Source organism: Bos mutus, unplaced genomic scaffold, assembly GCF_027580195.1.
Source record: "Bos mutus isolate GX-2022 unplaced genomic scaffold, NWIPB_WYAK_1.1 CTG394, whole genome shotgun sequence".
Taxonomy (NCBI): Eukaryota; Metazoa; Chordata; class Mammalia; order Artiodactyla; family Bovidae; genus Bos; species Bos mutus.
In genome coordinates, this window is record NW_027219880.1 from 1,270 (window position 1) to 16,687 (window position 15,418).

Here is a 15,418-nt window from a genome sequence, read left to right on the forward strand (position 1 = left end):
GCGCCGAAGAATTGATGCTTTTGAACTGTGGTGTTGGAGAAGACTCTTGAGAGTCCCTTCGACTGCAAGGAGATCCAACCAGTCCATTCTGAAGGAGATCAGCCCTGGGATTTCTTTGGAAGGAATGATGCTAAAGCTGAAACTCCAGTACTTTGGCCACCTCATGTGAAGAGTTGACTCATTGGAAAAGACTCTGATGCTGGGAGGGATTGGGGGCAGGAGGAGAAGGGGACGACAGAGGATGAGATGGCTGGATGGCATCACTGACTCGATGGACATGAGTCTGAGTGAACTCCGGGAGTTGGTGATGGACAGGGAGGCCTGGCGTGCTGCGATTCATGGGGTCGCAAAGAGTCAGACATGACTGAGCGACTGAACTGAACTGAACTGACACTGAACTGACGCCACACTGCCCACAAAAGGTCCAGAGAAATGCCTAGATGTATGGATAAGAAAGCTGTGGTACATATTCACAATGGAGTATTACTCAGTCTCCTTCATTAAAAAGAATACATTTTTGAATCAGTTCTATTTTTGTGATGGATGAAACTGGAACCTATTATACAGAGTGAATTTGTAATTTTGTAGAAGAAAGAAAACACCAATACAGTATACTAACGCATATATATGGAATTTAGAAAGAGGGTAACAATAACCCTGTGTATACAGAGACAGCAAAAGAGACACTGATGTATAGAACAGTCTTATGGACTCTGTGGGAGAGGGAGAGGGTGGGGAGATTTGGGAGAATGGCATTGAAACATGTATAATATCATGTATGAAACGAGTTGCCAGTCCAGGTTCGATGCACGATACTGGATGCTTGGGGCTGGTGCACTGGGACGACCCAGAGGGAGGGTATGGGGAGGGAGGAGGGAGGAGGGTTCATGATGGGGAACACAGGTATACCTGTGGCGGATTCATTTCGATATTTGGCAAAACTAATACAATAATGTAAAGTTAAAAAAAAAAAAGAATCTAATCTTCAGTATCCGTTTTCACTTAGGGATATGATTACTGGCTTGATTGCTCTCTCCACTTTTGATTCTCCCTTTTCTCCTCATGATCACTTCTATCTCCCTCCTCCCTCTTCTCTTCTCTATATAACTCTGTGACTCTCTCTGGGTATTCCTGGCTGTGGAGAGTTGTTTCACCATTAACCTAGGGGTTTTATCTTCTGTGCTGTATGGATAGAGAAGTCTGGAGGCCACTGTAAGAGGAGGACCAAAACCCAGAGGCAGGAGGCCCAACTCCAGAACTTTAGAATGTCAGAGAACTGACTCCAGGGAACATTAATAAACAAGAGCTCACCCAAAAGTCTCCATACCTACACTGCAACCAAGCCCCACTCAAGAGCCAACAAGTTCCAGTGCAAGACACACCAGGTTAATTCTCCAGCAGAACAGGAACACGACCCAAAACATACCAAACCCATAGACACCCCCAAACTCACTACTGGACACTTCATTGCATTCCAGAGAGAAGAGATCCAACTCCACTCACCAGAACACAGACAGAAGTTCCCCCAACCAGGAAACCTTGAAAAGCCACTGGTCCAACCCTACCCACAGGGAGCAGACTCCACAATTAAGAGGGACCACGAACTTCCAGCCTGCAAAAAGGGCACCCCAAACACAGCAATCTAAACAAAATGAAAAGGCAGAGAAATATTCAGCAAGTGAAATAACATGATAAAAACCCACCAAACCAAACAAACGAGGAGGAGATATGGAATCTACCTGAAAAAGAATTCAGAATAATGATAGTACAGATTGTCCAAAATCTTGAAAACAAAATGGAGTTACAGATAAATAGACTAGAGACAAGGATTGAGACAATGCAATAAATGTTTAACAAGGACCTAGAAAAAATAAAGAAGAGCCATTCAATAATGAACAATGCAATAACTGAGATTAATAACACTCTGTAGGGAACCAACAGTAGAATAACTGAGGCAGAAGAGAGGGTAAGTGAGGTGGAAATAGAATGGTGGAAATAAATGAAAAAGAGAGGAAAAAAGAAAAAGGAATGAAAAAAAATGAAGACAACCTCAGAGGCCTCTGGGACAACGTTAAATACCCCAATTTTTGAATCATAGGTGTCCCAGAAGAAGAAGAAAAAAAGAAAGGGCATGAGAAAATACTTGAGGAGATAATAGTTGAAAACTTTCCTAAAATGGTGAAGGAAATAGCCACCCAAGTCCAGAAACCCAGAGAGTCCCAAACAGGAGAAACCCAAGGCAAAACACCACAAGACACATCACATATTAATCACACTAACAAAGATCAAACACAAAGAGCAAATATTAAAAGCAGCAAGGTAAAAGCAAAAAATAACACATGAGGGAATCCCTATAAGTATAATAGTTGATCTTTCAATAGAAACACTTCAGGCCAGAAGGGAACAGCAGGACATAAAGCGATTACAACCTAGATTAAACCTACAACCTACAACCAAGATTACTCTACCCAGCAAGGGTCTCATTCAGATATGAAGGATAAATCAAAAGCTTTCAGTTCAGTTCAGTTGCTCAGTCATGTCTGACTCTTTGTGACCCCATGGACTGCAGCACGTCAGGCCTCCCTGTCCATCACCAACTCCCGGAGTTTACTCAAACTCATGTCCATTGACTTCGTGATGCCATCCAACCATCTCATCCTCTGTCATCCCCTTCTTCTCTCACCTTCAATCTTTCCCAGCTTCAGGGTCTTTTCAAACGAGTCAGCTCTTCACATCAGGTGGCCAAAGGATTGGAGTCTCAGCTTCAACATTTATCCTTCCAATAAACATTCAGGACTGATTTCCTTTAGGACGGACTGGTTGGATCTTCTTACAATTCAAGGGACTCTCAAGAGTCTTCTCCAACACCACAGTTCAAAAGCATCAATTCTTCAGTGCTCAGCTTTCTTTACAGTCCAACTCTCACATCCATACATGACTACTGGAAAACCCATAGCCTTAACTAGATGGAACTTTGTTGGCAAAGTAATGTCTCTGCTTTTTAATATGCTATCTAGGTTGGTCATAACCTTCCTTCCAAGGAGTAAGTGTCTTTATTTCATTGCTGCAGTCATCATCTGCAGTGATTTTGGAGGCCCAAAAAATAAAGTCTGACACTGTTTCCACTGTTTCTCCATCTATTTCCCATGAAGTGATGGGACCAGATGCCATGATCTTCATTTTCTGAATGTTGAGCTTTAAGCCAACTTTTTCACTCTCCACTTTCACTTTCATCAAGAAGCTCTTTAGTTCCTCTTCACTTTCTGCCATAAGGGTGGTGTCATCTGCATATCTGAGGTTATTGATATTTCTGCCAGCAATCTTGTTTCCAGCTTGTGCTTCATCCAGCCCAATATTTCTCATGATGTACTCTGCATAGAAGTTAAATAAGCATGGTGACAATGTATAGCCCTGACGTACTCCTTTTCCTATTTGGAACCAGTCTGTTGTTCCATGTCCAGTTCTAACTGTTGCTTCCTGACCTCCATACAGATTTCTCAAGAGGCAGGTTAGGTGCTCTGGTATTCTCATCTCTTTCAGAATTTTTCCACAGTTTATTGTGATCCACACAGTCAAAGGCTTTGGCATAGTCAAGAAAGCAGAAATAGATGTTTTTCTGGAACTCTCTTGCTTTTTCCATGATCCAGTGGATGTTGGCAATTTGATCTCTGGTTCCTCTGCCTTTTCAAAAACCAGCTTGAACATCTGGAAGTTCACGGTTCACATATTGCTGAAACCTGGCTTGGAGAATTTTGAGCATTACTTTACTAGCGTGTGAGATGAGTGCAATTGTGCGGTAGTTTGAGCATTCTTTGGCATTGCCTTTCTTTGGGATTGGAATGAAAACTGACCTTTTCCAGTCCTGTGGCCACTGCTGAGTTTTCCAAATTTGCTGGCATATTGAGTGCCAGCACTTTCACAGCATCATCTTTCAGGATTTGAAATAGCTCAACTGGAATTCCATCACCTCCACTAGCTTTGTTTGTAGTGATGCTTTCTAAGGCCCACTTGACTTCACATTCCAGGATGTCTGGCTCTAGGTGAGTGATCACACCATCATGATTATCTCGGTCATGAAGATCTTTTTTGTACAGTTCTTCTGTGTATTATTGCTTTTTCATCAAAGGCTTTACAGACAAGCAAAACCTGAGAATTTAGTACCAACAAACCAGCTCTTCAACAAATGCTAAAGGATCTTCTCTAGACAGGAAACACAGAAAAGGTTTACAAGATCGAACCCAAAACAACAAAGTAAATGGTAATTGGATCATATTTTTCAATAATTACCTTAAATGTAAATGGTTAAATGCACCAACCAAAAGACAAAGACTGGCCGAAAGGATAGAAAAACAAGACCCCTATATATGCTGTCTACAAGAGACCCACCTCAAACCTAGGGACACATACATGCTGAAAGTGAGGAGCTGGAAAAGGATATTTCATGCAAATGGAGACCAAAAGAAAGCAGGAGTAGCAATACTCATATCAGATAACACAGACTTTGAAATAAAGACCATGATAAGAGACAAAGAGGGACATAACATAATGATCAAGGGATCAATCCAAGAATTAGATATAACAATTATAAACACATATGCAGCCAACATAGGAGTACCTCAACATGTAAGACAAATGGTAATAAGTATGAAAGGGGAAATTAACAGTAACACAATAACAGTAAGAGATTTTAATACCCTCCTCACACCTATGGATAGATCAACCAAACAGAAAATTAGCCAGGAAACATTAGCTTTAAATGATTCAATGGACCAGTTAGACCTAATTGATATCTACAGGGCACTTAACCCCAAAACAATGGATTTCACCTTTTTCTCAAGTGCACACGGAACATTCTCCAGGATAGATTACATATTGGGCCACAAATCTAGCTTTGGTAAATTTTTAAAAATTGAAATCATTTCAAGCATCTTTTCTGATCACAGTGCAGTAAGATTAGATGTCAACTACAGGGGAAAAAAAACTATTAAAAATACAAACATATGGAGGCTAAACAACACACTTCAGAATAACCAACAGATCACAGAAGAAATCAAATAGGAAATCAAAATATACACAGAAACAAATGAAAATGAAAACTCAACAATCCAAAACCTATGGGATTCAGTAAAAGCAGTGCTAAGAGGGAGGTTCATAGCAATACACGCCTACCTCAAGAATGAAGAGAAACATCGAATAAACAACCTAACTTTACATGTAAAGCAACTAGAAAAAGAAGAAAAGAAAGACCCCAAAGCTAGTAAACGGAAAGAAATCATAAATAAGAGCAGAAATAAATGAAAAAGAAATGAAGGAGACTATAGCAAAAATCAACAAAACTAAAAGCTGGTTATTTAAGAAGATAGATAAAATAGACAAACAGTCAGACTCATCAAGAAAAAAAGGGAGAAGAATCAAATCAATAAAATTAGAAATGAAAATGGAGAAATCACAACAGACAACAGAGAAATACAAAAGATCATAAGAGACTACCATTAACAATTATATGCCAGTAAAATGGACAACTTGGAAAAAATGGAATTCTTAGGAAAGCATAACCTTTAAAAACTGAATCAGGAAGAAATAGAAAATCTTAACAGACCCATCATGAGCACAGAAATCAGAACTGTAATAAAAAATCTTCAACAAACAAAAGCCCAGGAACAGACAGCTTCACAGGTGAATTCTATCAAAAATTTAGAGAAGCACTAACACCTATCCTACTCAAACTCTTCCAGAAAATTGCAGAGGAAGGTAAACTGCCAAACTCATTCTATGAGGCCACCATCACCCTAATACCAAAACCAGACAAAGATGCCACAGAAAATAAAACCACAGGACAATATCACTGATGAACATAGATGCAAAAATTCTCAACAAAATTCTAGCAAACAGAATCCAACAACATAATAAAAAGATCATACATCATGACCAAGCGGGTTTTATCCCAGGAATGCAAGTGTTCTTCAATATTTACAAATCAATCAATGTGATACACCATATTAACAAATTGAAAGAGAAAACCATATGATTATCTCAATAGTTGCCAAGAAAGCCTTTGACAAAATTTAACACCCATTTATGATAAAAACTCTCCAGAAAGCAGGCATAGAAGGAACATAACTCAACATAATAAAAGCCATATATGACAAACCCACAGCAAACATTATCCTCAATGGTGAAAGATTGAAAGCATTTCCTCTAAAATCAGGAATAAGACAAGGGTACCCACTCTCACCACTACTATTCAACATAGTTTTAGAAGTCCTAGCCACAGCAATCAGAGAAGAAAAAGAAATAAAAGGAGATTTGGGAGACTGGCATTGAAACATGTATAATATCATGTATGAAACGAGTCGCCAGTCCAGGTTCGATGCACGATACTGGATGCTTGGGGCTGGTGCACTGGGACAACCCAGAGGGAGGGTATGGGGAGGGAGGAGGGAGGAGGGTTCAGGATGGGGAACACAGGTATACCTGTGGCGGATTCATTTCGATATTTGGCAAAACTAATACAATATTGTAAAGTTTAAAAATAAAATAAAATTTAAAAAAAGAAATAAAAGGAATCCAGATTGGAAAAGAAGAAGTAAAACTCTCACCGCTTGCAGATGACATGATCCTCTACATTGAAAACTCTAAAGACACCATCAGAAAATTACTGGAGCTAATCAATGAATATAGTAAAGTTGCAGGATATAAAATTAATACACAGAAATTCCTTGCATTCCTATACACTAGCAAAGGAAAAAACAGAAAGAGAAATTAAGGAAATAATCCCATTCACCAGTGCAACAAAAAGAATAAAATACTTAGGAATAAATTTACGTAAAGAAACAAAAGACCTATATATAGAAAATTATAAAACACTGGTGAAAAAATCAAAGATGACACAAATAGATGGACAAACATACTATGTTTGTGGATTGGAATAATCCATATAGTGAAAATGAGTACCCCCAAAGGAATCTATAGATTCAACACAATCCCTATCAAGCTACCAATGGTATTTTTTACAGAACTGGAACAAATAATTTCACAATTTGTATGGTAACAGATAAAATCTCGAATAACCAAAGCAATCTTGAGAAAGAAGAATGGAACTGGATAAATCAACCTTCCTCACTTCAGACTATACCAGAAAGCCACAGTCATCAAGACAGTATGGTACTGGGACAAAGTCAGAAATATAGATCAATGGAACAAAATAGAAAGCACAGAGATAAATCCACATATCTATGGACACCTTATCTTTGACAAAGGAGGCAAAAATATACAATGGAGAAAGATAATCTCTTTAATAAGTGATACTGGGAGAACTGGTCAATCAAGTGTAAAAGAATGAAACTAAAACACTTTCTAACACCATACACAAAAATAAACTCAAAATGTCTGTTTCTCCATTGCTGCCCTGCAAATAAATTCTTAAGTATCATTTTTCTATATTCTGCATATATGCATTAGTATATGATATTTATATTTCTCTTACTGACTTACTTCACTCTGTATAATAGGCTCTAGGTTCATCCACCTCATTAGAACTGACTAAAATGCATTTTTAAAAAATTTTGTTGTTTTCTGTCAAACCTCAACATGAATCAGCCATAGGTATACATATATCTCATCCATTTTGAACCTCCCTCCCATCTCCGTCCCCATTCCATCCCTCTAGGTTGATACAGAGCCCCTGTTTGAGTTTCCTGAGCCATACAGCAAATTCCCGTTGACTATCTATTTTACACATGGTAAGGTAAGTTTCCATGTTACTCTTTCCATTCATCTCACCCTCTCCTCCCCTCCCCCCACGTCCATAAGTCTATTCTCTATGTCTGTTTTTCCACTGCAGCCCCGTAAATAAATTCTTCAGAACCATTTTTCTAGATTCCATATATGTGTGTTAGAATACAATATTTATCTTTCTCTTTCTGAATCACTTCACCCTGTATAATAGGTTCTAGGTTCATCCACCTTATCAGAACTGACTCAAATGTGTTCCTTTTTATGGCTGAGTAATATTCCACTGTGTATATGTACCACAACTTCTTTATCTATTCATCTGTCGATGGACATCTACATTGCTTCTATGTTCTGGCTATTGCAAATAGTGCTGCAATGAACAATGGGATACATGTGTAATAGACTTATGGACATGGGGAGAGGAGAGGAGAAGGTGATGTGTATGGAGAGAGTAACGTGGAAACTTACATTACCATATGTAAAATAGATACCCAATGGGAATTTGCTGTATGGCTCAGGAAACTGAAACAGGGACTCTGTATAAACCTAGAGGGTGGGATGGGGAGGGAGATGGGAGGGAGGTTCAAAATGGAGGGCGTATATATATACCTATGGCTGATTCATGTTGAGGTATGACAGAAAACAAAATTCTATAAAGCAATTATCTTTCAATTAAAAATAAAGAAATTTTAAAAATAAATAAATTAAAAAACAAAGAAAAAGTTTTGTTAAGAGGATGGTTTCATATATTGTGTGCTTTTACCACAATAAAAAAGCACTAACTTTAAAAAAAAAATTAAATAAATAAACTCAAAATGTATTAAATATCTAAATGTAAGACCAGAAACTATAAAACTCTTAGAGGAAAACATAGGCAGGACACTTTCTGACATAAATCACAGCATAATCCTCTATGGTCCACCTCCCAGAGTAATGGAAATAAAAACAAAAATAAACCAATGGGATCTAATCAAACTTAAAAGCTTTTGCACAATGAAGGAAACTATAAGAAAGATGAAAAGGCAACCTTCAGAATGGGAGAAAATAATAGCAAATGAAACAACTGACAAAGAATTAATCTCCAAAATATACAAGCAGCTCATGCAGCTCAATACCAGAAAAACGAACGTCCCAATCAAAAAGTGGGCCAAAGAACTAAACAGACATTTCTCCAAAGAAGACATACAGATGGCTAATAAACACATGAAAAAAGATGCTCTACCTCACTCATTATCAGAGAAATGCAAATCAAAACCACACTGAGGTACCATATCACACTGGTCAGAATGGCTGCCATCAAAAAATTTACAAACAATAAATGCTGGAGAGGGTGTGGAGAAAGTGTAACCCTCTTACACTGTTGGTGGGAATGCAAACTGGTACAGCCACTATGGAGAACAGTGTGGAGATTCCTTTAAAAACTGGAAATAGGACTGCCATATGACCCAGCAATCCCACTGCTGGGCATACACACCAAGGAAACCAGAATTGAAAGAGACACATGTTCCCCAATGTTCATTGCAGCACTGTTTACAATAGCTCGGACATGGAAGCAATTTAGATGTCCATTGGCAGATGAATGGATAAGAAAATTTTGGTCCATATACGGAATGGAATATTACTCAGCTATAAAAAAAGAATGCATTTGAGTCAGTTCTAATGAGGTGGATCAAACTGGAGCCTATTATAAAGAGAGAAGTCAGAAAGAGAAACACTAATACAATATATTGATGCATAATTGGAATTTAGAAAGACGGTAACGATGATCCCATATGCAGGGCAGCTTCGAGAGGGACACAGATGTAAAGAACAGACTTTTGGACTATGGAAGAAGGCAAGGGTGAGATGATTTGAGAGCATAGCATTGAAAAATGTATATTACCATATGTAAAATGGATGACCAGTGCAAGTTCACTGCATGAAGCCGGGCACTCCAAGCCAGTGCTGTGGGATGGCCCAGAGGGATGGGATGGGAAGGGAGGAGGGAAGGGGGTTCAGGATGGGGGTACACATCTGTACATGTGACTGATTCATGTCGATGTATGCAAAAACCACCATATTGTAAAGCAATTAAAATTAATTAAATTTAAAATCCAATTAAATTAATCGATTAACAAAAAAAGAATTTTTTGATGTGGACCATAGTCTTTTTTTCATTTTTAAAGACTTTTTTGAATTTGTTACAATATTGCTTCTGTTTTATGTTTGGGATTTTTGGCTGCAAGGCATGTGAAATCTTAGCTCTCTGACTGGGGATCGAATCCACATCTCCTGCATTGGAAGGCAAAGTCTTAACCACTGGATCACCAGAGACCTGCCTAAATGTTATTTAAAACCAGTGCTATCCATAGAAAAGGGGGAAGATGGGAGCCATGCACCTAGTGGGGAGTGGGGACCGTGCTCTGCAAGTCTCCCCCTGCAATGGTGTGGTAGGCATGTGGTTGGAGTCCTGAAGGCACAGACCAACAATCAAAGTAATATATACATCAGTATTACTCTACATCTTTACCTCTGATACACTGTTGTCCATTCTTGCTTTGCAGACATTGTTGAGATCACAAACCATGTCCATCCATGAGTCTCCATTATCTGAGTCGGAAATGAAACAGAGCAGTACCCTATGGTCCTTCTCCCCATGTATTCCACCTGCCTTTTGTCTGTGAAACAACTTTAGCCAAAGAATAAGTTTAATCAGAGAGGTGAGAAAATACAGAAGCAAAGAAAAACAGTCAAACAGGACAGAGCAATAGCAGTTTGTCAGTAAGCAAAGTCAAGGATCTTTAGTTCCTTCTCAAGGGCTATAGATAATATTCTGAGCCATATCCTGTGAACTGTCTTGTAGCTACTGGAACTCCCAGGAGGTGGAAGAAATTAACTACATGATGACCATACTGTAGCCACAGCATGTGCGTGCAAAGTCCCTTCAGTCATGTCCGACTCTTTGCGACACTATGGACTGTAGCCCGCCAGGCTCCTCTGTCCATGGGATTCTCCAGGCAAGAATACTGGAGTGGTTTGCCACACCCTCCTCCATGGGTTCATAACAAGCTGCCACAGGTCTGAGAAATGGCCTCAAGGAAATGGGAACAAATCGACCCGGGAACTGAAGATTGTGTGCTAAGTCATTTCAGTCGTGTCCAACTCTTTGTGACACTATGGACTGTAGCCCACCAGGCTCCTCTGTCCATGGGATTCTCCAGGCAAGAATACTGGAGTGAGAACTCATTCCCTTCTCCAGGGGATCTTCCCCACCCAGGGATCGAACCAGCATCTTTTACGTCTCCTGCATTGTCAGGTGGGTTCTTTACCACTAGAGTCACCTGGGAAGCATGGAACTAAAGATTAATTATACTTAAAACAATCAAGATGATGCTGGTCAGACCACTGCACGGCCAATTTCAAGATGATCATCAGAGCTGACTGTGCTGTTTCTGCATGTAGCTCCCTCTCTCCATCTATAAAAGCTCTTGCCCAGTGGTTGTCAGTGGGGGAAAGTCGGCCTTTGGACAGACAGATATCCACCCTCCCCCCACTCCCACCTCCCCCACTCGCCTATCCCCCCACCTCCCACCTCCCATTGATAGCATCCAAAGTAAAGCAAACTTCCCTTTCTACCCACCTGTCCTTTTTATTGGTTTTTGAGCAGCGAGCAGCCAGACCCCCCAAGTTTTGGTAATAGAAGGACCTTTGGCTCACTCTCACTAAATCTAATCTTCAAGCCTGAGTTTCCTCAGCCACAAGATGGGAACCATACTTTGCCATCAGTGATGTCCTGAGGATCAAGTGTGATTATCTTTGTAAAGTGCTCAGCACACAGGAGATGCTCAAGGGATTAGTACACCACATGCTTATTTTGGAGCAGAACATTCTGGGGCTTGTTTTAGCATTTCTTCCTCCCTGATTGTCTTCCCATCCCTCATCCCTCTCCCCACTTCCTTCCAAGCTTTCTGGACTTATTTGTCATTTCCTTTCATTGTTTTTCTTTCCCAGAACAGCAAATTTCCTCAGAGATTACATGGGCTTCTCTTTGGAAATCACATGTCTTTAGTCCTGCTGTGAAGCAAGAGGCAGCCCAGGACTCCAGGCTGTTCCTTGCTGGGAGCAACATTCTGCTCTGGTCCACTCAGACACCTCATGTAGAGGCTGACATGGCTTCACATCTGCACCTGTGAGTCACTTCGGGTGTGAACTCTGTGCAGGCCAGAGGGTGCCTGTTACCTGGCAGTGCCAGAAAGGTCTCTACTCTTTCTCTTTCTATATAAAAGTTACTTCTTTTCCAGGCAGTGATTAATTAGTTGAAGATCAGGTGAAGATTTTTGCCAATTTGGGGCAAAGCCATTGACTTCAACTCTATGGATTATCTATGTAGAATGCAATTTTGCTAGTACTTGAAAAAGCAGAACATACAAAAAGGCTGGATGTGTTCAATTTTTATTCTTTTTGAAACCACTTGTCTAACTATAGATGAAATATGTGCTTATGTGAAAGGTCTAGAGATTTCGGAAGTGTATTAATGACATTTCAAATCACCAAAAAATCCATCCACCTAGAATTACACCCACTGTTAGCATTTTAGTGTATTTCTTGTTAGGTTTTCCTAACTCCCTGACTAGACAAAGAAGAAGGTCTAGTTGTCTCTGCTGTACTATTGTATAAAGTGGCACAGACTAGCCTGGGAACTGCTAGATTTCCAAAGAGCAGAGCTGTGAGCTTCCGCTGGAGCTTTCCTTCTAGTCCAACCTGGCTTGTATTCTTCTCCATCTGATGACAGTGACTGATGTCTGGGCAACAACTTCACTAAAGGAGACAGGTAAGACATGTCAGCTGGAAGCACGGTGGGAAAGGAGTAGTGAGAGAAGCAGGACTATTCATACTGCACAAAGGACTCTGTGCAGCCTCCCACTCAGACCGTAGCTTTTTTCCTTGTCTAAATGTACTGTGTACACAACAGACCCAATTTATCGTTTTAACTGTTGGCTGCTCAGTGTCTGCCTCTCTCAGGATCCTTGTAAAGTCAGGATTTGTGTATGTGTGAACAACAGAAAGTGAAAGTGAAAGTCACCGAGTTGTATCTGACTCTTTGCGACCCCATGGAATAGTCCATGACTATTAGTCCTAGTTTATCCAGGCCAGAATACTGGAGTGGGTAGCCGTTCCCGTTTCCAGGGATCTTCCCTACCCAGGGATCGAACCCAGGTCTCCCACGTTACAAGTAGATTCTTTACCACCTGAGTCACCAGGGAAGCCCAAGAATACTGGAGTGGGTAGCCTTTCCCTTCTCCAGGGGATCTTCCAAACCCAGGAATCGAACTGGGGTCTCCTGCATTGCAGGTGGAGGGAGAGGCCTTAATTGGAAAAAAAAATTACAGATAGGGAAAATGTACCTTACCCTACCCTCACCCCGTTGGAAACTTCATGCCTCTCCTTCCCAACTTGAATGCCATCTTCAGTCCTCCCAGGGACTGTGTTGTTTCTCTGGAGCCTAAATTCTGTCCACAGATGGGAGTCATTAGCCACTGAAAACAATGTAACTGTGTGTCTACTTTCCTAAAAGAAGGGTTCTTGTTAAATCCAGCCAATAGAGGAACACAGGTGGCAACAGTCATTTTGAAAGAGGCACCAGTTTGCTGGCACTAACCACTGTGATGGTGCTATTGGTGGGGGTGGAGGTGATGATCCTAAGAAAATGATGACTTAAAGCTTACTAGGACCAAGATCTGTGCTCAGCTTTTTTCATCTATCTCATTTAATCTTCTCAAACATCCTATAAGTACTATTAATACTTCTATCTCCATCTCTATAGATGGATTGATTATTCCAGCATTCATGATCATATTTGAAGTCACAGCTTATTGCTGACATTTGCCTGCTTGTCACACACTGAATCTTACACTTCTCCAGCAGTCACCCTCTTGTTCATAGCCCCACAATGAACCTAGAAATCATTCCAGTAGCCATCTTCATGCTCATTACATTACACTGAACCTTCACCTGATCCTAGTTTTCATTGTCATGTTGGTTATTTCACATTGAATCTTAACCTTATTTCAGTAACCTTATTTCAGCATGCTTTTTGTCTCACACTGAACATTATCCTTACACAAGTGGTCAACGTCATGTTTACTGTCCACATTGACCAGTGACTGTATTTCAGGAGCCATCACTCTTCTTGTTAGCCTGTTGTTTAGGACACTGAACTTACATTTTCCAGCTGGCAGCATCATGCTGGTTGTCTTACACTGAAACTTGACCTTATTGCAGTGGGAATCTAGTCTCATACTGCAGTATACTCCTTTGAAGTTGTCATATTCATGCTGCAGACACGACACAAAGAGTTTAACTTATTTAGTTCTTCTGTAGCTGGAATTGAAGGATAAGCTTGAAGTTGCATGAAGAAGGGTGGTGTAGTTTCTCTATTTCATGCTTTTGAAGTCTCTAGAAGCATCCATTCTGGGTCAGTTTATGTAGGAGTCAGAGAAATGAATAATTGCCTTCTATCAGCATTCATCATCTTGTGGCCATATATATGCTAAAATGTAAGCTTAATCCAGTGGTCATCTTCATGCTTCCTTTTTTTTTAATTGAAGCATAGATAATTTACAATGCTATTTTCAAAGGGAGTGTGAAGAAGCAAGAAGTTTAAGGGCTATAAAGTGTGGTGTGAAGTACAGAATATTATCCATCCTGCACAGTCTTCTTGTAAGCAGCTCTTTTGCCCCTTTTCTGTCACCCCGCAGAACTTAATTAGAAAAATGAGATCACTGGGTAACATTTAACCTAACTCCTGACTTATGCTCTACTGAATGTACACAATGCCTTCCCTAACTTGGTGAGTCCCTTCCCGGATTATAAGGAGTAAGAATGAAGAATTAAATAGTTGAGGAATGACTGATTTTCTACCCCTAGTATCCCCCTTCGCAAATTTGCAGATGGACCATGTGGGCAAGATAGCATTCAAAGGAAGAGCATGAATCAGCAGATCCGCACACAACAGAAAAAAGACAGAATCCAGTCCCCCTACCCTGATGATTAACCGAGATTGTTTCCCCTTTATCCCTTTAAAAGTTTTCATGTCCAAGCTGAATCTGGAGTTGATTTTGGAGTATGAATCCACCCTCACTCTGAGTAGCTGGTTTCCTGATGAAAGCAACTTTTCCTTTCCAACCAACACTTGTCTCTCAAATATTGACTTTTTGAGCGATGAGCAGCCAAACCTGAGTTTGATAACACTCCTTTTAGTACTAAGCACTTCAAAATGAAGGCCACACTGAAAGGTGACGATAGCAGTAGGAGTATGCAAGAGAGAGAAGACCATGGACAGACTCATCATCATCATGTTGAAAGAAAACTCTCAGTGCAGCAGGAAGTTGTTGCATACAATCCACGCAGACTACTAACATTGTTTATTTGTAATAAACTTCTAAGGGAATTCTTCAGTGACTCAGGAGTTATATATCTTTTGAATGTAAAGTGGTTCTCTCATATATAAATCAGGTTTCCAGGTACTCCTTGGAGATAAAATATTGTTTTTGTATCATGTTGGGGATTGTAATGGATTTCACTCACTCAGACGAAGGATATGTAATACTTTAATACCTGTTAATCCTTAAAAAATGTGAACTTAGGTCATGCTAGACCTCTGAGAAGTCCTGTCTGACAATGCAACCTGGAAAAGGCTAGATAG